Below are 27,063 nucleotides of genomic sequence, written 5' to 3' on the forward strand. Positions count from 1 at the left end.
TGTCTTCCTACTGTAGAAAATTGTTAGACAACTGGAGTGATGTTAACGTAACCTACAGGATAAACCGACCCTAGCAGATATTAGCATTCAGGTTGATGACAAGGGGTAATAACATTAACCATGCAATTCATGCAAAAAATGCTAACCACCTCCCATTTTAGCTCCGCACAAAAACACCCTTGACTGAAGAACTGATTGGCCACCTCCTGTATTTGAATTCAAGTTATCCTGTGCCCTTTGTTAGCATAGCATTAGTGCTAAATATTGAGTAAGGTTGAAGAGCTGCTCTGGAGGACGTCAGACAGTTAAACGTGACCAAAACAAAGTCAACGTCTGCTTCCTCTTCAGCCGAGGCTTTCTGTCACGCTGAAGAAGAAAAAAATAAAAACTTGCACAAACCAACTCCTGTCTCAGTTCCTGTAGTAAAACGGCTGTCTGCTCAGCCGTGCAACAACCACCAAAACAGGAAGAGAGCAGCATGACAAAGCACACTAATAAACTGACAAGCCTTCAGTCAAAAAACAACACTCAACATGTGTGCAATGACATGCAACCACAGCTGCACATACAGGTTTGTGCATTCTAGAACCAGATTGTATTAAATAAGACCTGTTTTGTCACAGCTGGACTTTTGATTGGCTTAAATAAAATTGATGCAAACAATTCACAGAGACACTGTGAATTTCAAAATAAAACGACTTTCAGTTGTAGAAAAAAATATGTTTTGACTTTGCATGCATAGTTACATGATTAAATGAGCTATTTTGAGTATGCAGCAGTATTTACACTGACAAATGCATAGATGAACTGAAAAGGAAACACTACACCAGGGGTGCCCAAACTTTTTTTCGGGGAGGGCCAGATTTGATAATGCGGATGTCTCCTAGGGCCAAGAGTCCCCGATGACATTATTTTAAACAATAAAAAATGTGTATGCTGTTATGTAATATGTTACATCTTACACAGCAAACTAACAACATCTTAGAATTCAGATGACAGATCAGAACATGTTATCTGAATTTACAGCATAAATTTAAAACATTCAAAAACTGTGTGGTTGTGATAACAGAGCAACAGGCAAGTTATTGACTCTACTGTGAAGGTGAGATCTGATCATATGTGGCAGGTCTGGTTTAGGAGCTGCAGACATCAGTAAAATGTCAGGTAGACTAGGTGGGAGTCATTTAGTGCTGATCTCAAAGGGTCTTGTAATTTAATGTTTACACAGGTTAGCAGTGCATGCTAACGAGGCGTATTGACGTAATGACGTGCCTTATCACAGATGAGTACTGAATTACGGAGTCAGAGAGAAGTGCCGCGTCTCACTGTACAGCTGACAGTTTAACAACAGAGAGTGTTAAAGGTAGGGGAGGAGATTTTGAAAACTCAGTGAGTCAGCCAGATTTCGAAAGTAAACACACGCCCCTTTCTCTTGGAGCTCCCCCGAAGCCACGCCTCCCAACCAGTCTGTGACTTCAGCCATCATGCATGTACCTCTCTGGTGTGCGCAGAGCAGCCAACCAGCCAACTCTACGTGCAGGGGCGCCTCGTAGGATTGGCTGACGTTTTTAGTGTTTTATAGCTTCCACAGATGATTAATATTCTTCGTTTTAAAGCGAAACTGACGAACTAATCGGTTGCTATCGAATTGTAAAGAGAAGTTACACTAATTTAACAAAAAGTGAATCAGAAGGAAATCTCCTACCCTACCTTTAACAAGCAAAGACGGACTGCTCTGCTGCACCAATAAAACATCACAGTTTATCACAGACAGTCTGCTCACACGACACCAACTGATTCATGATTTACAAATGTTCGCATTTCTAGAGAGTTACTTTTATTCAGCCACCGGTAAAAAGGCACAAGCAGGCTGCCCGGCCAGGACACACCCTCCCTGTGCAGCGGGGAGCAATGAGCGTCCCTTTCCCTGTCCATCGTGGCGCTTTGACTCCTCTAATGGCTCTAGCATTGCTCCCTGCTGCCCCGCCCGGGCAGGAGTGCTCCTGGCACTCCAGCACATTCCCCAGTGAGGGACGATCTCTTCACGGGGAGGTTGCTCCATGGCCGGGCCACAATTTATTTATTTTTTGACCATGTCACAGAGGGACTCCGTAGTTTTGGAGAACTTGTACAGTACAAACGCTCTCTGATAGCAGGTTCACTCGTAGTGAATGAACTCGAAGTGCTGAACTGGTGTTTTGCACCTTCAGAGCCCTCTGCGTAGCTGTAACCAACAATCAAGCCCTACAGCACCGTATGACGCTCTGTGACGATGAGATAATGTTCTGCTCAGAGAGTCATGCAAACCTTACACAATGCGTTAAAAATGAAAATAAGAATTGGATGTCAGGAATGTCTAAAGCCGGGCATACACTGTGAATTTTTCAATCAGATTTTGACCCGGATTTTGGGTTGTATAAGTTTTTTGAGTCAGGTCGAATTTCTCACAAGAGGTGATTAACATCGAACGGCAATCGCGACGGCAATCGTTTGAATTTCTGACATGTTTGATGTATTTGTCGCCCTTGTGAGACCTGTCTGTGTTTTCCCCCACTATGCATGCGTTGGCCGAACACGCTCAACGTCACTGCGCCTACACAAAATTGTTACAGATGATAACAAACATGGCGGCGACCACACAGCATTGGACAGAAGTGATGGAGGCTGTTTGACGACCTGTGGCAGCAACACGCAAATTCTGACTGACTTTTTTTCTTTGAAATAGCAACAGTTGTGTGATCACCTGAGTCATGTGTGGTGTGACAGTGACATCGCAGCCAACGAGTGCTATAAGAGTGTTTTACAGAATACAAAATCACAGAATAAAAACATTTTAAAACATTAAATTAGGAAGGAAATAACATAGAAATTAAAATCATATAAAGAAAAAACTAGATGAGAAATGAGAGAAATGAGAAGAATGCAGTTAGGACAGCAGCCAAGAATTTACAAGAACGTTGTAGTAAACAAACGTGTTTTCAGGCCTGACTTGAATAAAGTGACTGACAGTTTTAAAATGTATCCTTTGACTCACAGGAAGCCCGTGCAGTGATTTGTGGACCTGTGTAATGTGGTCCAGTTTCCTAGTAACTATTTAACAGTTTCTGTCAGCGTTGTATTATCTAGGAGGTTAAAATGTGCCAGGTTAACTGGTGGAGAAGGCACTAGTAGCATTATGGTTTTGCCGGAGCTAGAGCTAAAGACTGTTGTCTTATTTTGAACACTGTGAAAAAAGATGCTGGGCATTGCGTGACTTTTTGGACAGCAGTTGATGTGGGAACACTGCTGGGTTTGTCAGTCTGTCTATAACAGAGGACAATGTGTGAACATTGTTAGTGTTTCTATCAATAATCTCTGAAAAATAGGATTGTCTTGCATTTTTCAAATCCTGGTTGCAGTCATGTAGGCTCTCTTTGTAAATGTTATAATGAACCTGGAGTTTGGTTTTTCTCCATCTGTGTTCTATCTGCAGACTCTTTTTTTGAGCTTTAACCAGTGTGGCTTTTCTCCAAGGTGACGTTTTCCTTCCTGACAGAACCTTGGTCCTGTTTGGTGCGATTGAGTCAATGACAGTCATAATTTTGGAACTGAAACTATTCATGAGGACATCACCAGGAGCTGTGGGCACAAGGGCGGAGCGAGAGACTAGTTTGTTCCCATAGGGCTTAGCAACCAATATTGGGAGCCCATACCGAGCCCATACCGAGTAATAGACATAAGACAACCAGCTACTAAACGAAAACAATGCTCAAAAGTCGAGTAAAAGAGCGACATACAGAGACATACTTTTACCGAATGCAAAAAAAACTATACCAGGAGAAAATGGCAAATGGAAAATCAGACAATGGAGTCGAGACCCCGACGATTTACCTCCTCTGACCTTTCCGGATATTTTTGTGTATTTAGTGTGCGGTGTGCGTGCTTATACCAAGGCTCAATTTCATAATTTTAAATCTATGGAAGCCCACGTCCACTTCACAAATGGCTGGGTCCATGACTTGGAAGCCTACAAACTGCCGGGTTGTGAAAATGTCATCGTTCATACAAAGGTGTGTATCATTTTAATTACCTACATGTTGATGAAGGTTCTCAGTCATCCAGGTCATATTCATAGAAGGTTGAAGTAAGGCAGCTAGACATAATACTAATGTTTTTGACTTTTGAACTGCAGTGTATATGTTAGAATTGTGCCCAGTACGTGTTTAACGTACTGTTCTATTCTGTATCTACACAGGTTATGCACTCAGAGATTGAGTGAGCCTCCTCTAAAGCCCACATTACTGCACCACAGTATGGATGGAGAAGTACTACACTCTGCTTTACCTCCATGCCTGGCAAAATCCCTGTATGATGACAGCATAGATGTCACTGACCTGTCTGCTGTCATGCTGGCCTGTGAGAAGCACATGAATGTTGTAAGTGTGACTGATGAACAGCAGCTGTTGAGGAATACACCAGGCAACAACATCTGTCATCTGCATGGTACGATTACAGAAGGGGAAGAATTACAGCCTCAAACATGCATGCTGTTTACACCACCTCTCTGGAGAGGCCATACCACACAGTTTTAAAGCAGGTATGTTACCCATACACACAGCACACTGTGTCAACTGTCCAAACTCACGCAAACTTCAGAATCAAACAGTGTGGCTTCATAATTAACAGCAGATTCCCTGAAATCGGAGCTGACCATGTGTGAATGCTGTGGGAAGGGCTGCGTGGAGGTGAAATGCCCTTTCAAGTATCGGTCCTGCAGCATCCAGCAGGCATTGGACATGAATGACAAAGACGTTTGTCTCCAGTTGTCTTCAAATGACATTCAGTTGAAAAAAGACCACCACTTCTACACACAGATCCAGACACAGATTTTTGCCACCCAGTCTAATCACGGTGATCTTGTTGTTTGGACTGAAAATGATTTCACTGTGGTCTGGTCTTTCCAGACCAGGAGTTCTGGGATTTCTTCAAGAAAGTGTGCCTTCCAGAACAAAATATTACTCTAAAGACATGCATCCTCATGTTCCAACTGAAAGACAAAATTAGTACAATGTTACAGTAAAGATTGTTTATGTTATTAGAACTGCACCTTGTCAGTTAAGAATTAAAAAAGTTTTACTTGACTCAGTGTATTAGCCTGTTAACTTGAAGTGTTACTTGAAATCCAGTGATCAACACACAAAGCACAAGAAACATTGTTTATTAAACATGTTTTAATGATCGAATGACATTTTCACAAGTATTTACTGTGAAATCAGCATACAAAAAGGAGTGTACAACACACACAGCAAAAACTTGGGTTCTTTTTGCCATTCAACATGCACACCTTTTTGCCTCACTTGGCCTTACAACAGCACTTGGACACATGTTAACTAAAATACAGCAAACATTAACTATGTTATCAAGAAGGGTAAGTTCTTCATCCTTACATGGTTTGGGCTTCCTCCCTCTGATTCTCTCGAACAATGTCTGTTTTGTCTGCGAGCATGCCTGCCTGACACTGTAGGTGTGACTTCAGAGTGACCCAGGTGCAGGGTTGGAGCCAGTCTGGATGAGTGTCGTCCATCTCATATGCTGGTTTGCCTGCATATAGAATTATATTATTATTATTATTATTATTATTATTATTATTATTATTATTATTGCAATCAATTCAAAAATTCAAACTGACAGATGACAAATACACAAGTATCATTAATAGGTTTTGTCGTCATTCCAGCTGGGTTACATCTAGTAATGTCTGAGCAGCTCAGCTGAGTGCTCTGATCCTGTTCATTCAGCGCACTTTATTTAAACTTAGTTGATGAAGATTCTCAGACATCCAGGTCAGTTTCATTCAAAAGGCCCCTCCAATGGGAGTGACGGCAAGATCCCAAAGTGGCATTTGGTATGGCATGAGGCATACTAAATGCCACTGGAGCTTTTAGCCCCGTCGATGGTGTGACATTACAGCCAACAACACAACAACTTCTTCCCATGACTTCTTCCTCCCTTCACAACAACTGGCCTCAAAACATGGCGATTTTTTCCTGTCAGCCACCAGAATAATGTCATCACGCCCCCATTCCCTATTGCTGAGTCAAAAAAAAAAGGAATTTTAAAACACACCGAAAAAAGTTAAAAAGGTTAGACAAAGGCAAGCAATCCAGGAAACGGGCAAGGTGATCCACTGGTAAACTAAACACTAGGAATGAAAGGCTTGAAGACTTGGGAAACACACGAAAAGATGATCTGGTGGGGAATGAGGGGAAACACGCATGAAATACATGAGGGAGGGAGAGACAATCAGACACAGCTGGAACACATTAGGGCAGGGCAGGTAATCAACAAGGTGGGACAAACAGTAGGAAGAAGACTGACAAGGATACACAAGGAGAATGGGCCTTTCGACATGCATTCATCTCTGTGAGCATTTGATGTGTGGTCAACATTACATCATTTCTTCCCCTTTATGCATGCTCTCTGGTTCTATTTGTTGCAGCTGTGGTGCTTTTTTATCATGAAGATGGTCATATATTTTTCATATCTTTGCTGATAAGCACTGCTTCTTCCTGCAGTCAAATGCTTTGTTTTAATGTATAAAAAGCATCAAATGGCACCTCCAACTCCCACACTGAACATGCAGAGAGCCTGAAGCAGGAAGCCTAGAGTGAAAAACCCCGTTAATAACCAACATCATGCTTGGCTCACACAATGAAAACAGAGCCCTGTTGAACCTGCTTCCTGATTTCCCCTTTAGATGTTGCATCATCCCACTCTGACAACTGACCACACTTATATGGTTTTAGACAGGTACATTTTCCTATGGTGGGGTGACATTGTAAAAAGGACTATGGATAAACCACACATGGTTGTCATACAATCAAGTGAAAAAACAATATCATTGTGTTCACTTCTTAGCTAGCAGGGTCTCAATTACGAATCAATGAGGCCATCAGTTATTTTCCATCAGCCAGCTGAACTGCTCTTTAACCGGTCAGTAGGTTGCATAGCTCATTGAATTGCTATTGCAATTGCTATTGATGGATTGATTAATTGGTTGATTGATTTTGGGACCATGTCAGCATGTTTGTGCTGTTGTGAAACATGGACATGAACAGTGTTAACCTCAAAGTCTGACAACATGAATCTAATGAGGCAAAAGATTTACACCCTGCCTCCGCTCTGCTGAGGCAGCAGCCTAATGGGCTCTAATGACCCCTCTAACCTCTCCAACAAACAGGAGCACACATAATGCATATTTGCATCATGTCCAATGTACTGTCAGTTGACGACAGTACAGCCAGTTCTCTGCATTAACATTGAAATCACAATGTTGTGTATTTTCTCAATGTGCATTAGCCCCCAGATATGCTGTATTGTTTAAGAGAGGCTGGGCTAGCTGGTTAATATTCAGCAGACATCTCTGCAACACCACACATAGAAGCTTGAGGCCTGTTTCTTTATGTTTGATGCACTCAAAGCAGACACACTCTTAATTAATTCCCAGAATTAAGAGTGTGTCCGCTTTAAGTGCTGGCTTCCTGTGCTGGCTTCCTGTGCTGCTACTCTTTAGCCATATTCTGACCAAGTAGGAATTCAACAGAACAATCAAAACTGTTTCATGTTATTATATTGTGGGATAGGTTTGCAGGTCTCACAGTTAAACCATGTGACCTTCATTCTGGCAGGATTTATCTGAGCAGTTGCTGGATAAACCAGAGAGACAGGTCTGGTAATACTTTTATCTTTGGTCAATATCAGAGCTGCTGCTTGCCAACAGGCAAGACAGGCATCTGCTTGGTGCCCCAGGCCAGTCAAGGGCCCCTGTGACTATTTTACACGATGGGATTAGACTGGGCTATACCTTGAGATAATGGCATGACACTGAATAACTGTTCTTGGTTTGTACATAATAGGTTGTGATGTCACGTTTGGATTTGTTCATTTATTTACTGTCTATGCATGTATTATTACACCACATAGTCTGGTAAAAAAATAGGTCATCAACACAATGTACATCGCAGTTTTTGTTGATGATGATCAGAGGCTGTCTGGTGGTTTCATTACATTTTCAGTCAACATAAAACATTTTTTCTAGATATAAAAATGTGTGCAGATAAATAATCTCACAACATGACAGAGGAAAAGATAGAAACAGAGGTAGAGTCAGACATGATAGAGGTCTGGCCAGGAGATAAAGGGGCAAGCCTTCACTCGCTTTCTCTGCCTGGCTCTTGCCCACCCAACCCCCATCTCCCCAACTCTCATCCTACCCCCGCCAAAGACTATTTTTCAAAGCACTGAAAAAGTAGGCCACAAAGTTAGAGCGAGAGCGGGACTAAGAGAGTGAGGGGAGAAAACAAAATGACTCAAATAAACTGAAGCTTCTTTCAGGTGAAGGAAAAGGAAAGAGTTACGTCCAGTCCACACTCCAAAATGGAGACAGATCTTATCCACATTCATAAGACTGAAAACACAAAGAGATGTGCTCAAAATGTTTGATTAACCGACCACATGCTCGAAACCTTAGTGTGCCAATGGCCATTCTGTGTCTCTGTGCATAACTGTTGTCTGTTTCTGATAGATTGCTTCTCTTTATGCTGACAAGCAAGGCTTTAAAAATACCCACCACCTCAACACTTGCTACTTATCACCCAGCCCATCAAAGACAAGATGGTGACTGTCTCCTCCAATAACAATCAACTTGATGTGGCTCAGCTTGGTGTTCTGAAAGCTGGAGTCTGTCAGTGTCATGCTGAGGGAAGTGAAGAGGGGGATGAAAGACAAGTCAAGATGGAGGAGGAGATAAAAGATGGAGTTTTTTTTAGCAGGAGACAGGGCTGTAAGGCTCTTATCTGACCAACCAGAACAACAGAGATTTGGCATAGGTGCATGTCTGGGATGGAGAGGAGATAAAAAAAGATGTGTGAGCCAGATCCCTGAGGACAGACACAGTTAAAAAAGGATAGTAGGAAACAAGGAAGACAGGAAAGAGTGACAAGAGACAGAAAGGATGAATGAGGAAAGGAAGCTGGCAAAAATATCTGGTGACAGGAAACAAGTAAGAAAGACAAAAAGATGAATGGAAGGAATTGAAAGGATAGTAAGAAAGAAGGGAGGTTAAATAATGTTAGTTAAAGGTAGGGTAGGACATTTTGAAAACTCAGTGAGAGTCAGCCAGATTTTGAAAGTAAACACACACCCCTTTCTCTCGGAGCTCACCCCGAAGCCACGCCTCCCAACCAGTCTGTGACTATATTAGTATAATATGAAATATAATATAATAATATGAAGTAATTGCGATTTCCTGCGGATTTTAACAGGTTGTTAAACACCTGTTTTACCTATACTCAACTCATTTCAGAGACAGATTCAACAAAAACTCATTGATTTTAAAACACGGTGACAAACAGAAACTAATTCCAAGTGAAACAACAGTTCTGTCAACCATACTTGTGGCACTACACTAACAGATTATACAAAGCCTCCATATCTGAGGTCTTCTCTGATTTACAGAGACAAAAAACTGGCAAATCTCCCTCATGTCCACCTGATAGTTTTCCTGTCATCACTCACCTCAGCAATAGAACTTCCTCCACTGGCCCTACATGATGGCCCTGCCTCTGGCTCACTGTCAGTACCAACCTCAAATATCAACAGATGATGATTGCGCATTGCTACCACTGGCTCAGTGGTAGAGCAGGGTTGTCCAATAACTGGAAGGTCGGCGGTTTGACACCAGCTCCTACCTAGTCATTGTTGTGTGTCCTTGGGCAAGGCACTTTACCCGCATTGCCTCCAGTGCACTCACTGTATGAATGCGTATAAATGAATTGGTGGTGGTCGGAGAGGCCGTAGGCACACTTTGGCAGCCACGTCTCCATCAGTCTCCATCAGCTTACCCCTGCCACTGTGTAAATGTGGTGTGAATGAATAATGCATCTCAATGTAAGCGCTTTGAGTGCCTGCCCAACAGAGCAGAAAAGCGCCGTATAAGACCAACGCATTATTATTATTATTAGAAGGTTGAAACAAGGCAAATCGACTTGTAGAAATTCACAAACTGAAATTTCTTCACTCTAAAACATACTCAACTGACCCACACATGGAGAAGAGAAGACCACTCATCATCACAGCAGCACACCCAGGAAAAATGGGTGATAAACCTATCAGAGAACTGAGCCAGCCGGAAAAAGAAGTGCTGGCTAAAGAACTTAACTTTGCCCTTTCTCAGGAGCAGATTCTAGTGGTGGAACTCATCACAGCCATCAGAAACAAGTGTAAGGTGGCTGGGATGAGAATCAGCACCTCCAAGTCTGAGGCCATGGTTCTCGACTGGAAAAAAACTGTTTAAGATGCCCACAGGTGGTTGTCACACTTCTGCTTTTAGCTGAAGAGTTAGAAGTGTGTTTGTCTGTTTCTCTCAAGCTCTCTTGACGGCTACTTTTACTGCTTGACATACCAAGCAGCTTGTGGCTGGTTTTTGACCAGTGTCAGGCTGTTTCTGTCCCAAAACATCACCCTGCAGAAAGCTCTTCTGCCAGCATTTTAATTAGCAGAAGAGAACCTCTGTGTGACTCTGTGTAATGAAAAATCTATATATGCTGGCTTCTCATAATAAATTGCAAAGTGTACAACAAAAGAGAGCAGTGTTACAGTAACAGTTCAAGAATGTAAGTGCTGCAGTTTTATTCATGGTTGCATGGTTACAGTTTTGAGATGTTTCTGTTTTGCTGTCTGTTGCTGGAACACTTTGGTTGGAACAAACTTTAATTTGGTTTGAGGATGCATACATAGTTTTCAGATTTATGTTCGGATTGGAACATAGGATTGAAACAGTTGCACAGCTATAGCATGTACTCAACCTGATCTCACAGAAATATGTGACATACACTCGGATTGTTAACACTGAATTACATGACACCGACACGAAAAGTAGTGAAATTACGTGCGGGCAGCACGGAAAACTGTCTCCATAGAAAGTCAATGCGGGGCATTTTCGCAGGGACACCACGGATTTTTATTACGTGTGGACACCACGGACATGAGCGCCAATACAAATGAATGACACCAATTACTACCAATTACTACCAATATGAAGTGCAATTTAAATATTAATACACAACTACTTAGAAAACAATATGAACAAATGTGCACCAGGCAAAAGATTGACACGGATAAATATGTGGAAGATTTTGGAGATAAAGGATACATTAAACGAGGAAACCACGAAAATAAAAAATAAACGTTTATTTAGGTGAAATTGCTTAGAGAAATGCATGAATTGTCAGAGCGACATGACTGTAATCAAATCGGCTCATTCATTTCTATTGGCGCTCATGTCCGTGGTGTCCACATGTATTAAAATCCGTGGTGTCCCTACGAAAAGGCCTCGCATTGACTTTCTATGGAGATAATTTTCCGTGGTGCCTGCACGTAATTTCACTACTTTTCGTGTCGGTGCCACGTAATGCAGTGTTAACAATCCGTGTGTATGTCACGTATTTCTGTGAGATCAGGTTGTACTATATCAACATTTCTAGCAGAGATAGAAATGTGTGTGTTGCTGAGTCCTGTTTCAGCCCAGCAGAATCTGTCTGAATATAAGTGTTTATGTTTATATATGTATACCAACAGGTTTTATCATGTCTGAAACCGAGGTGTGTGTGCAAGTTTTTAGGAATGTGTTTGTTGGTCAAAAGGTAAAGTAAAGGTCATCACCAGGCACTGCATGAACTGTTTGCATGTAAACAGCAGGCTGTTGCTGGGGGTCTGAACAGGCATCAGTGGCTATTTTGAGGCTAACACCCAGTTGCACTGTGAAGGCATCTCTGTAATCTCTGCTTATATCCAGACTTACCCCCCACCCCTCTACATAGTCTTTCTGCTTCTTATTATCAATAAGTTTCTGCCATGAAAGGCATGAAAACCCCTAAAACCTCTGTAAAGAAATTAGATGTCCTGACAATCTAATTTCAAAATGAAAAATACCTCAGTCTGAAGACATGATTTTGCATTATGCAGAGTAGTAGTAGTAAGTTTTAAATTAAATAACTTAAGTGGTGTGATTCTGTAGGGCAGAGATGCAAAATAACTGACACTTGGAAATGCAGTGCAATGCACAAAGGCAGGAGAAGCTGTCCATGTGAAGCAGCTTGATTCTCATGAGATTAGTGAGATCAACTTAATTCATTTCAATTTTATTTTTTAGTGCATTTTACAATGAGATTTTTAAGCATGTTACAGAGACCCAGAGCCTGAACCTCCTTAAGAGCAACAGTGGCAAGAAAAACTCTCTTTTAACAGGAATAAACCTTAAACAGGACCCGATAAGGGAGAACCTGCATGCGGACAGTCGGCCGGTCTGACTAATGGATCTGTTTCTTCAGGCTTCATGGATAAATACAGCTGGGTATCATCAGCATAACAATGAAGGTTTATGCTGTGCTTCTGAAAGATATTTCTTAAGGGGGAGCATGTAGAGGGTGACTGAACCCTGTGGAACACCATGATTAACCCTTGTACACGAGGAGGAAACATCATTAACATGAACAAAGTGGAATCTGTCAGATAAATATGATTTAAACCAGCGCAGTGCTGTTCCTGTAATCCTAATCTCATGTTTTAATCTGTGTTGAAAGACGCTGTGATCTACGGTTTCTGTGCTGTGGTGGGCTCTGAATCCAGACTGGAACACATTGAAAAGCTGCAGCAGCCGTAAAGAATTTCCCTCTGGGATTAATAAAGTATCTAAAAAGGCCTAACCAGGCACTGTCTTGACTGGTTAGTGTAATAGTGTTATGGCAATTTCCTGTTTAGTGTCACTGTCATTTTCCTTGTGTTTTTCACTTCGTGTCCTTGTGAATTCCCTTCTTTGTGCTTACCTGCCTACATTGGTTTTACTGGTGCCTTGTTACTCTTACCTTGTGTATTTAGTCCATGTGCTTCTCCTTTCTGTCAGTTCTGTTTAATGGGCCTGATGGACGAGCTTTAAGACATTTCGACATTGGGATTTTTGTAATCATCTTACTTAACAAAGCTTACTTTTTTACTTTACTGTTTTTGTTCTGTCCTCTCATAACATTGGCCTACCAAGTGGGCAGGTGATACAACTGCAGTATTAATCAGTATTTCCTGTCACAGTGACACAACTGGCTCTAGACTTCAGGTCAACCTGTTGACCTTCTGCTGGGGTTTCATCTGTTTGAGTCAACTGTTCCTTCTGAAGGAAACACTTGCTGGAGCAATAAGCAAAGAGGAAAGCAATAGTGTGGAAGTGCTATGTCAATCAAAAGGGTAATTTATTGTCATCCATCCTCACTGTTACCACATAAAGCCTCTTAATACATCACATGTCTTAGTGGTATTATGGCAACAAATTTTCACAGGTTCACCTCCTAGTGTTAATTCAACTGGAGCAGCTGTTCTGACAGTTTAAAAGCACACATGCTCAGTGGTCTGTAGCAATGATTCAGCTAGGACACAGAGATTTGCTGCCTCAACTTGACATTTACCCATAGAAAACCCATGCAGGCACAGGAAAAACCTGCAAACTCCACACAGCTAGGAACTTTCTTACTGTGAGACGATAGTGCTAACCATTGAACCACCATGCTGCCCCGCAAAGAGCAGCACACTGATTTTTATGCAATACAAGAAGAAGTAATGAATAAAGCTAAAATAAAAGTAATATGCAGTCTTTGACAACACAGTTGTAAATAGCAGAGCTGATGTTATATTTAGACTGGGCTCAGATTGGCCATCAGTGCATTTGTTCACTTCTTTCAGCTGAGTCCAGAGGCAATAGGATGGCAACCTTCTCTGCTTAGTCGACACATAGGTGTCATTCCTGCACTCCTGATTGGGTTTCCTGCCTCAACAGTTCCTGGCTGTCTTTTGGGGTCATTGTAGTGTCACATAGAGCAGATTGAGGTGTCCTTGAGAGACACCTGATTCTTTTTATTTCTTACCATAACTTGTCTCCATCTGTCAGCCAGTTCCCCGACATCGTTTGTGCTAAACTGAGCAGGCTGGTAACTTGACGCTGGTGAAGGGTGTGTTATGTGGCTGTCGGGGTTAAGGCAATACTGACACCCCTCCCCCCCATGTACTCTAAATATAATTGACTCACAGCTGGCTTACAAGACCACTGACTGGGCTCCTCTGATTTCCATGACACCCAACACCTAGGGATGCACACCGGGCCATGTGCTCCAAGCTAAAGCACAACACGTGTGGATCGAGTTTAGCTGCCCCGATCCTCTTTGTGCCAGCTGCACATATGCAGATTTGCATGACAGCATACATCCACAGTCAAATGGGCTATGCAGGGAGGTGTCCCATAATGCGTCCCAAGAACTTAATGGCACTGACATACACAGGTGAGCTAAAAAGAGAAGGTTCACCATGTCCCATCCATCCATCATCTGAACCCACCTTGTCCTGCAGTGCAGGGTCACGGGGGGCTGGAGCCTATCCCAGCTATCTACGGGTAAGAGGCCAGGTACACCCTGGACAGGTCACCAGTCCATCACATTCAAACAACCATTTACGCTCACACTCAAGTCTACGGACAATTTAGAGTGACCAATTGACCTAACAAGCCCGTCTTCAAAAACCCACAGGCACAGGGAGAACGTGCAGTGAGTGTAATAGGTAAATTTGCCATCCTAATTCTTTTTCTATTCTCTGCAAAGAATTATTCTTATCTCTGTGGATTCTAGTTGGATTCTCAGGAGACAGAACCAACATACACACAGTAAACTGCCCCTGGATGCATTCAGATAGACATACAACCAATCCAAAAAAAATGAAGCATTTGATGTAAATAAAATGACAGACAGACTAGTATCGATGAAAACATCCAAAGGCGGAGTAGGCACACTGCCGAATAGCAGTTTTGGTTAATGTAAAGTGTTTGCAATTATTAAATTTGTAAATGATGTAAGCAGCAAGTCATCATATAAAGCCTGTCCCATGTTAGATAATCGTTTATGATTTCTAAGATAGGGTATGTACAGAGTGGAACTGGCTGTGAAGAGGAGGGATTTTAGACACATTTCACAGAAAGAAATTCACAGTGAAAGGTGGCTGGTCCGGTTAACTAATAAGGAAAAAGGCTTCACTTCCATCCTCTCCCATCATCAATAGCAATCAAGCAATTCTGGATGGGAGTAAATGTGTCAACAGTCCCATGATGACACTATTTTTAGCTTCTTATTTGAAAGTCTGAAAGATTATAGCAACCATCCACCCCTCCTTCTGGACCTTTAGCACCCCTAATACACTTGTGGATTAGCCCCATGGACAGATTATGTCACAGCCTAATTGTTGAAAATGTTTCAATGTTGTCTGTATTCTCCCCAAATAACACTGGAAATTATTATCATATTATTATTATATTCTAAAGAGTGTGGTAAATTCAAAATATTTATTTCTGTTTTAAAAAGTTATATCAATCATATAAAAACATGAATTTCCATTATTGTTTGTTTAGGTGTAGATAATTGATTGAGGTTAAATTACAAGAATTATATGAATAATAAAAATAAACAAATGTATGCAGAAATATAGCAAATGGAGAGCACAAGTACAACATGCAACAGTTTGTATGATAAAGTGTATTTATTTCTTTTCTGTTCACTTTTTGAGTAGCTAAAAGAAATGAGGACAAACTTGTGTCAAACTAGTGTTTGACCCAAGCCCGATTTTGAAGGGAGGAGAATAAATCAGCTTGTTCTCTATGATATTAAAGTAGGGCATATTTCAAAACGAGTAAACAGGCTCTGTTTACTCGAGGAAGTTTAGAGAAAACAACATTTTAAAATGATGAAAGTTCAGCAACCGAAAATTAGAGCAGGATGAAAAGTTAAGTTCATTTGTTTTTTCTTATTCTTTAAAGAAAAGGCTGAAGATATTTCATAAAGGCACTGTTATTTCATCGGCTAGCTTCACTATGGACAATACAGTGTGCTATTTATGGGTGGGAGTCAAAAAACGACTACTTCTAAAACATTACACAAATCACATTACTCGTGGTGTCATTGAACAGGTTGACATGTGAGAACATTTCAGACGGGTTGCACTAACAGGGTATACTGACTGGTCAGCACAGACGGTGGTTCGTCATGTACTGAGCCTCATGAGAATCCTCACCAGTGAGGAAGTGATGTATGAGTGTGTGCTAAGGGTGCAGGAGGTTTCGGGTTTCACTGGGTCAGGGTTCAGATGTTTGTTTTAAATATAACTTCTATGTATCCAGAATAAACAGTTCACACACACATGGTGGTGGGGGGAGATACAAAGTCAGGTGTTAGGTCAGGTTATTTACAGACCATACACCTATTTTAGTTAAGTATAGCTGCCAGTTTACCCAGCAACCCCCCTGCTCTGTTTGGTGTGAGGGGCTGGAGTAAGTTGAGGAGGCCATAGTGAATCTATGTTTGTGACTTTCGTTTAGGTAATTGTAGCTGTAACATTTAACTGCTGTAAGTAAGGCAGTCTGTAACCTTTATTAAGTTGAACACTTTTTTTAAAAACACCTTGGCAGACAGGATTGTTTATAAAGTCTTTGGAATGTGAAAACTTAGCTGAATGTAGAACTGAAGCACTGAAGTGTATAGAAAGTGAGTATATAGTTGAATTAGTTGTAAGATTAGGTTTTTACTGCAGTCTGTTGATATTGGAATTTATTTATTGATCTAATTGTAGTACCATGAGCTGATTTTGTCTAACAATATCAGCAGAGAAATTCATCAGCTTGGCTCTTGCTTTAATAATACTATTTTCTAATGCAGCTTTACTGGTTGAAACTGCTTGAATCCTGACCAGAGATCCGTAAGATCATGGTACTGTTCCTTGATCAAAACCCACCCATGTACAATACTATGAATCTGACTGAAAAGGAGCTCATGGTCCTTACCCTGAAGTATATTCGAGTCTATCAGACTACCACTCACAATCAAGTCTGGGATGAAAACAAATGTGTATTAATAAACGCAAACTGAGTGCAATGGAAAAACCTTTGTGAATAAATCATGAAATGCAAAACTATTTATATGCATTTATGGGCATTTACAGAAAACTAGCTATACAAATGCATCACAATCTCTCCCCCACCCCCACCTCTGGACAGACATCTGTAATATTTTCCAGGTGCTCCAACATGATCTACTGTATAAGACCCTCAACAGGATGCATTTTTACTTTTAAATTGTAAGGATAATAAAAATGTATACATGAATAAAGTGTGCACTTACATTCCATGGATGTATATGGCCTTACATGTGTGTGAATATGCTCACTAATGTAGCTGCTTGTTTGTGCAAAGTTATGACACTGTTCAGACTCATGTCATATATGACAGGAAGACACTGATGTGACCTCCAAAGTACAAAACATCCTAAAGGTTTAAATATCTGGACAACCTGAAAACATAACAGCTCCTGCTGTGACTGGCCCTGTGCAGAGGCATAAAAAGGATGACATGTTTTCCTCAGACTGTGGCTGAGTGTTTTCAGTGTAAAGTTAAAGCTGGAGCTGAGCTGGAATCAAAAGCATCTCAGAGCATAAAATAAAATATGCAAACAAACAAAACCCCAAACACTTGCAAATATCCACGTTAGAGAAATGAAAATCCCTTTTTCATTGCCTGTGAACCCAGGCTCTGGGTTTGACTTGGTTTCCATATTTTATGCCATTTTTCCCCTCTGTGGATGTTGGCTTCTGGTGAAAGTAGGTCGACCACAGTGGAAGCTTGGCTTTCGTCCTCACAGACGCTTCCTCACTTTGGGGTTTCTCTGCAGGAGGAAAAACTCCACATGGCCAGACTCAGATGAAAGTGAAGCATTTTTTGCTTCAGTCAGCCATCCACTGGAGTCACTATTATTTCTATGGAAAAAGATCTAGTGCCAAAATGTGATTCTTCTTCTCCAGCTAAAAGAAAGCATTGTTTTAGAAAAAGGTGAGTCAATCACTCACAGTCTGCATGATGGTTAATCAGGTTTTTTATGGTTTTAAGTCAGAGAGTCTTTGTGGTCATGGCAGATGGTAGGTAAAGAATGGAATCATATCTACTGCATGTGATAAATGCAAAAAAGGGCCTTAGGCAAAAAGGTCTGGACTGTGCATTGTTTCTAGACGCTTTTTGCTTTTCAGGCCAGGTTTTGGTCATTTCTTTTCTGTACATGCTGGGCTGTGCATGCTTTACTATCATAAATCTATGTCATCTGCAACTGCAAAAACAGGCCCGGACCTTATGTTGTTTCATTTCTAGTGCCTGCACTGCTTTCAGTGAATTTTTAAGACTTTTTATTATTTCGAAAGAAACTGATTGTTAAAAAATCTGCTCAAATTCTCCTAAAATAAGATGTTATGACGGCTCTACAGCCTTAAGTGTTTTAGCACCTCATTCCTCTGATTCTGCTTCCTCTGTCTGTCTTGGCGAAGTGCCTGGACTCAAACATCCCCTTGCACAAATATGCTCTCACCCCACCCCGCCCCACCCCACCCCAACCCCCTACTCAAACCACCACCACCATCTAAACATATCTTTCCCTGGCCTGCTGGATAACTTTCCATGAGGTTGTGACTGACAGAGACTTTTTTCCCTTCCCACAAAACCCAATCCTATCCTCTGACCATGGCCGAGGAGGCGGAGGAGGAGGGAGGCACTGCTTCATGAATCATGGCTGGGAACCAGATGTTTACAGCTAACAATGACAGAGCGAGAGAAATCTCTGCTTCTGCAGTATGTGCTCCTCCTGTGGGGAGCTACCATCCACAGGCTGTTATTAGAGCAGGATTCACTTTTTTAGCATGGGAAAGAGATGCAAAGCTGATGAAGAGCTGTGCTGGAAATCCCTCCCACACACACACACACATCAGAAAGAAGAGGGGATCAGAATGATACTGAAAAACCACTTTCATCACATGTGCTTTGACATTATGTAACAAATGTGAGTTTAAAATAAGTCTGGTGTCGCCCACTGCAATTTAATGATCCAATACTTATCCTACAGCAGGGTGTGCAGAGGCACAAAAGTAAAGCATTTCATTAACTGTCTGTTTTCTGCAGGTGCTGTCATCTGCTCCACCATGTGTATGTTTGCATCATTGCAGATGCACAGCTACATGTGAATTGTTTGTGCCACCCCAGAAAATGTTTTACAACATGTAAACTTATCACATTTGAACAATAGTAATTTATTGTTATAACATAAAACCTTTCACATCATAATGTGATGAGTAGTAATGATGTTGGTCGTGGGTAGAGGAATGGTTAGGAAGTGGTGCCCAAAGACTGACTGGTGAGGATTTGCAAAATGCTTCTCTAACTGCGATCAGGAGCATTCCTCTGGCCGGCTGTGGTATTATCAGCCTGAGCTTGGCAGCTCTTACACAACATAAGACGGGAAAAGCAACCAAAGTTTAGAAACACAACACTGTGAACTGAAAACTGCAGCCAAAGCCAGACGCACACATGGGCGCAGCATTGGTAAGAGTAGCAGCTTTCAAATTGTTATGCATGGATGAAGAGTGGGTGGAGAAATAAACTCAAATTTCACCGCCTGCAGCAGCAGAGCAGCAAAGAGCCTTTGATGTGTGAGGACAGTAAACATTCAGAAGTTTCATTCACAGGCGACTGGTTATATAACAGGAGAGCCAGACCACGCCTGCCTAACTCACAACATTCCTTGATTTGTGTTATTGGACTATATCAATAAAATGGACTCACCCTCACTCGCAGATTTGGAATTGGTTATGTAGTTATTACCACTAAGACAAAGAAACTACAGACCAACAAACAGAATGTGGTCGATGTTGGAGGATGTGTGAAAATATGTCTGCTGATCACTTCCATATTTTGGGGAATGTCTTAGAATCCTGTCCTACTGGGTGGCAACATGGCAAATGAAGTTAAAGCAATAACTGCTTTTGGGTAGATTTTAATTCTAGTGTGAGAAACACTGGAAAAACTGGAATTTGTATTTGAATCTCAGGTGATTTTACTTACTAGGAGGAAGCCGGTCTATTCTTGTGCCCCAGTACTGAGTGAAACAAAAGGATTATAAGAACCTTTGTTCCTGAAGGACAACAATAGATAGATAGATAGATAGATAGATAGATAGATAGATAGATAGATAGATAGATAGATAGATAGATAGATAGATAGATAGATAGATAGATAGATAGATAGATAGATAGATAGATAGATAGATAGATAGATAGATAGATAGATAGATGGTTCTTTAACTACCCCACCAAATATTCTTTTAAAGACCTGGTATTTTACAAGCAGCGTCCCAGGTGCTTTGTACTATGGTTTGTACTATCAGGGAGGTCAGGTCTGGGCCTGTCTTGCTTTCATCACTGGAAATCCTCCGATTGTTGTAAATGTGGTGGATCAGTTAGGTTTGCTGCAGGAAGAGGATGAGCAGAAATCTTTGTTATAATGACTGTTTGTGGTGTATCGCCATTGTAATCAGGTGCTGACAGGATAAAGTCTGTTTAATTGTGTGACTAAATAGGACATTAGCAAAAGCATTGATGTCCGGGCAGTTTCAAGAAACAGTACGCATGAAAAGCAGCTGATAAAAACACATTAGTGAGCTACATCAGCTAATGACCCCCACATTATAACCACACCAGGCCACTTAGGACAGAGTACAGCAGGTTTGATGTTTACAGAGCGATACGGAAGAGACCAAAGCATCATTTCAGGGAAACAACGTATTTAAATAATTGTCAGCATTTTCCCCCCAGAAAATCAAACAATGACTCCAACCATGCAGTAATTTCCAGTAGCTCCACATTGACCCTTTAGCCCTGATTGAGGCGGACTTTTGCTGGGCAAGAGGCAGCTAACCGATCTAAAGGCAAACAATGATGTCCAGCTGACCCAGCTCCACCTTCATCCACCTGGAAGGAGACAAGGTAAACAGGCTGTAGTGACACAATGTTCCAGCTTTATAATGTTTCATTAGATTGGGTTGTATATAGTGCATGTGCATTGACTTATGTGCACATTCATCTCGAAAAAAAATAATAACCTCATTCCTGTGTTTCCATAGCAACATTCAGTGACTTCTGACTGTGGTTGCAATTTCTGTAGTATTGTTACATAATATTATAATACTGTTGAATCATGAATGAACAGATTGGATTCTAGACTGTAGGTTTTTATATAACTGCAGTAGAGTTTTCTTAAGAGTAACAAATCACTGAAAGGTAACACTAATGAAAGCTTCTCTACAGGTGCAGATACAACAGGACAGGCTTGTTTCAAAGTTTGAATTTTTACAGTTTTAGACAAAAGTGTTGTTAAGTAAAACAGTTTATCATTCTTTGGAAATACTTGCTAACAGCTTGCTCTTTCTTGCTGTGGTTGATGACATGGTGATGTCATCATAGTGATGACATGTTAAGACCTACAATTCATCTATGAGTCAGAACAACAACACAAATCCCCGTGATGTCCGTCCTCTTCCTTCTTATCATTTTATCCTTTTTGGGGATTTGAGAACCAGAGAGGGTCTCTGAGGCAGATCAGGCTGTTATGGCTTTGCTTTTTTTCTCTGCCCCAGTTCATGGTGAAAGCAGGGGCAGACTAAAGAGAAATGAAAGTGTGCGAGGGGATGGGGGGGGGGATTTAAGATGATTTCATCCATCATGTGAATTGTGTTCAACAAAGGATGCTGGCACTTCTGACATGAGTGTCTAAAAATAAAGAGCAGTGAGGCTGGTGGAGGAGAAGGATGCTGACATGAATCATTCTGGAGAAGACCTCAGTCTGCTTTATGCACTGGATGGCCCACCTGGTCCTGAGCCCCAGTGATTCCATGCTGATCCATCCACAGGACCTTGGTTTTGTGATGAGTCGAAGCCAACTAAGACTTCTTTTGAGTTGTGATAACAATTTTACAGTTGGGTCTTTGGAATTATCACCTCACCTAATTGTGTACAGTTGTGTGTGTGGAATGATGAAACAGGACAGATACTATTGTTTATTTTTTTTTCTATATTTGACTTTTAGATTTTATTGTACATTTTTTGAAAGTCATTTAAATTAGGCTTTAATGCAAGTTTCCATCACACATTTACAGTTTAAATCTCAGATAATATTAATATTTAATAACATTCTAGTGTTTTTGTCATAAAATGAAATCACGACTACCTCAGACAATATTGGTGTTTACTTTTAGAAAACTAGTGTTACTTCTTCTAATTGTAGTGTTTTTTCAGATAATATCAGAATTTGTTTCACATAAATGCTTTTCTCTTATACATTTTCAATTTTATATTATTATTATTATTATTATTATTATTATTATTATTATTATTATTATTAGAGTTTTCTCAACATCGATGGGTTTGTGTTGGAGCTGGAGCATGCTGAGGAAGAACAGCAGTTCAGAACCTCGTGACTGATGAAATTAACCCAGACTAAAAATTCTGTTTTCCAGTTTTTCCCCACTTTGGAAGTGGAGCAGGGAGGAAATAATATGTGTGTCCTTGTTTCAAAGCAGCGGTGACCTGGTTTTTCCTGGCTCTACACTGCCTGCATTTATCTGCCTGCTATCAGCTGACTGCCAGTCAGATGGGGGAACTCTTCCCCAGCCCTCGCAGTAACACATGCCTCCTCATCTGGATCTTAATCCAGTGCGTCCTCCTCTCTGGAGCACTTTTTGTCTGGCAGGGATAAATCTCGGCTGTTTTTCTCTGCTGTGAAGCTCCACAGAGTCTCAGCATGCTGGTAGTCATGATGATGGAAAGTTACTAAATTCATTTAATCATAATTTTAAGGTATGAATTATTTTCATGGTATTTCAATTCAAAATCAGATATTTTCTTTCCTGTATTCTTTATTCTCCTGATAGCGCCCACCTGTGAGTGGTTATTCAGATAAATATTATGGTGAAACGAGCAGGTTTTAACAATTCAGCCCCATGCTGTTGACATGAATCTGTAGAACCCAAAACTGTACCAAGCTGTAAATTATTTCTGCTGTAAGGTCTTAGCATAGACATCTATGAGAAATTTGAAGCGAGCCTCAAGCAGACCCTTAAGGAAGCTGCTGAGGTCGCTGCTTGGAATTAAAGTGATACTTTGCCCCAGAGAAGACATCATAACTGGTGCATTTAGAGTAGGAAGCAGATACAAGTCTTTACTAGACAAGACGCTGCTACTTTATTAGTTTGTTCATACTAAAAGCAGTTGATTAGATTTACTGAGGAGGGAAATCTTGATAACACCAGCAGATAGCACACTGGGGAAAAAATTGTATTTACAAAACACTGTCACTATTGTTCTCACTCTGTTTCACCCAACTGGAATGTTTTTCCCTGGTTGGTCTCATGAAATGTTTCTCCATGTTTATCAGCAGCTGAACCCTAAAAAACTCACGTTCAGAAACAGCTGCATGGGTGGAGGGGATGTTTCCTCCTATGTACATATGACAAAAAATGAGACAAACGTTAGTCCTCAGTTTCAGCATCACATCACATTCATGGACATGTATACCACACTCATGGACATGTATATCACATTCATGTATACCACACTCATGGACATGTATATCATGGACATGTATATCACATTAATGGACATGTATATCACACTCATGGACATCACATTCATGGACATGTATATCACACTCATGGACATCACACTCATGGACATGTATATCACATTAATGGACATGTATATCACACTCATGGACATCACATTCATGGACATGTATATCACATTCATGGACATGTATACCACACTCATGGACATCACATTCATGGACATGTATATCACATTCATGGACATCACACTCATGGACATGTATATCACATTCATGGACATCACACTCATGGACATGTATATCACATTCATGGACATCACACTCATGGACATGTATATCACATTCATGGACATCACACTCATGGACATGTATATCACACTCATGGACATGTATATCACATTCATGGACATCACACTCATGGACATGTATATCACATGACATTTGGCTAAATGTGCTCCACTTAACATGGTCCAGCTAACACAGGGCTGAATTATCTGTAAGCAGACCATGTTTGCTATTCTATAACTAACCAAAGCCTGGAAATGCACATACAACACTAACACACACACACACAGAGAGAGAGAGAGAGAATGCACAGGCTCTATTCTTAAAGAATTCTTAAAATGGCTACGTGGTCTATGTTAAAAGATTTATAAGACAGAGAAAATGTCATCAAAAAGAAGTAAAAGGAAGAAAGAAGAAGAAGACTGTGAGCCTAGGAGCTTGAAGATAAGAGGAAGCTTGCTGACGTTAGCACACTGATCAAATATGGCAGCGCCTTGGAGAGGTGAGGGGCTTCAAAGGTCGCTCTTTGATTTGGGAAACAACCAAAATATTGAGCAAGCCTGGCTGAAAGTGCCGAGCAGCTGTTACACATTTACCAGAGGCAGGTTGGCAGGGAAGCACCTATTTCCCTCTTGAAGCAGGCTTGTGCTGCTGTGGGGGATATTTAATTACAAAGCAGATCTAAGGAAGACGATCCAGGCCCCTAAACACGGCTGAGAGCCCAGCTCCGCCCTGCACAGCTAACCACACTGTATTTAAAAGCTCATGCTCAAAGCTGAGGCTAAACAGAGGGGGCCGGAAGGATGGGAGTGCTTCCCTTTAAAGAGCAGATCTCTGAGACGTTTGCCAAAAAGCAGATTAAATAACCAAGTTAAAGGAGAAAAAAACCCCAAAGGTTACACTGCAGATTGGATGGGTACTACAGTCAGAGGTTTTCTTCATGGAACATCTTTTTCAGGGGAATGATTATTAGGTGCAGGAATGATTCCTGGAACTCACAGCCTAGAACAGCTTTCTCTGTTGAAGTCTGACAGAAGTCAGATGACAGTTTCCCATTCATCATTTTTTACATCTTGAAAACAATGACTGCTAAAACGGCTGCCTCAGGCTACAGAGTTTACATCAAACAGATTCATTAAATGTCACTGCGGTTGAACTACAGCAGTGATGTTGAGGCCACATGATCATGGTGTAGTTTGTTTATACATTAACACCTGAAAATCATTTAACCTCTGGATGTACCTACAAAAATACGTCATTCCTGCACTGACACCCTGTCCTCACCGGAATAATGAACACCAGGTGTTTCTTTTTAACATATCCTCAGATGAGTTTTATTTGTTAGTTTAAATGTTAAACCTAACCAAGATGTTTTAATGATAATGAGTCAACACTGAATAATAGAAAAATACATTCTTGAAAATGGACCTCAAAGTGCGAGGAACACAGTCGTTTTTTAACACATATTTGACCAAAGAAACTTAACAGCATGCTTCTGACACATCTGTGCAGACTTCAGCGGTGACTCATTTCATTAAACAGCTCGAGAGACTGTTTGTGTTTAGTGATCTTTTATCCTTCTCTTGGCCTGGCACATCTCTCCTGTGTGACTCGGCACTGTGTGTCCAGCCAACAGATGCTGGGGTTTTATCACTGCAGGTCTGGTATCAGATTTAGTCAGCTTGGTCTGCTGCATAATAAAACTGTTGTCCAGATAAGGTGCACGCTGCTACGAAACCCTCATTCTACTGTAAAACTGCTGCTCCAGCCAGCAAACCTGCAACCTGCTGCTCTCATGTTATAAAATACCAGACTTGATAAAGGGATTGCCCCCCCACCCCCTCTTTGTGGCCTTTACTTCCTGCCAGATCATTGACGTGGCAAATCCAGCGTCCCCTTTGTTTACTTTCCAGCAGGGATATCCAGGCAACCGGGCAGCAAATCTCAGCACCGGCTGCTATATTTGGGCCTTCACTCTGTAAACCCCCTTTTCCAAATAGAGTCAACAGAGCACTGAGTTCCTTTCTTGGTGCTGCTGGGAGTTCGCTGATTAATGGGACTGGAGTCTGTGCCCGCCTCGCCATCTAATTATAGAGAGTGCAGCTGCTAGGTTTGACCCACTGCCGTCCCTCTGCAACCCCTACATGTACCACACACACCTTTCACATGTTCCCCTTCATCCCCATATGTACTGCTGCACTCAGGAAGAGAATGACTTTATTTATGATGTGAATCCAAGTCAAAACCATTACTCCAGCAACAATGTAATAAACCATGTTTGAGCTTCAACTGTAAGTGGAGTCAGTACATTTTAAATCAACAGTATCCAACAGCTGATCCAGGCAGGGTAAGTTTGAGTAAGAGCTTTAAGAAAGTTTAAGAAAGTAATTGTATTATTTACACCTCATTTGTTTTAATAGACCAAACGATGAAAATAAACGTCATTGTTTTAAATGTACAGTGACAATGATCTTTTCACAACTAAGAAACAAACATAGGCTCTTCACAGTGATGACAAACTTAGACTTATAAGTATGTAGTAATATAAAAGTAGTTACAGATAGCTGGCTGCCTCTGCCTTGACAGGCTGATAAACAACAATGATCTTAGTAACGTTACATCACTACTTGGTGAAAAGGAAAGCTGGTTTTACTCTAGCTGTGTTACATAGCTAGATCAATGTGCTGAATTTCTGTTTACCTGATGAAGTAATATGCAGATAGTCAGCATATAGTAGCCACAGACAATAAATGGTCTTATCTGCTTAGATACTATTTAACCTACAATGACATCACCAAACAAGCTAAGCCTCGCCATCGAGGAATTCGCCTGTTCTGCATTTATCTAGCGCTGTTGACTCAGTAATGTTTAGCTAATTTTAGAGACCCTATGTAGGATTCATTATCATTTTTGGGGATTTCGACTAAAAAAATAAAAAAAATATAGCACAAAGAGAGACTTGTTTTGTGGGTATATTTTAACGTATGTAAGTTTTAACGTATGTACAGTACACAGTATTTTGACAAAGCAAGCGTTCAGTCTGGGTATGTGTGTATTTGGGATGTGTGTGGAGTTTTTTTAAAGCCCCAGGGCAGATTTGCGAAAGTGCTGACGTGGTGGGGGCCAAGCCAACCATTGTGTGACGGCAGCATGTTCTGCCATGAGCCAGGGTCGTTTTTCATGCAGGGGCAGACTGACCTTTTGAACAGCATTTAGATTTGGACACACTC

This window comes from Parambassis ranga, chromosome 1, assembly GCF_900634625.1.
Source record: "Parambassis ranga chromosome 1, fParRan2.1, whole genome shotgun sequence".
NCBI classification, from domain to species: Eukaryota; Metazoa; Chordata; class Actinopteri; family Ambassidae; genus Parambassis; species Parambassis ranga.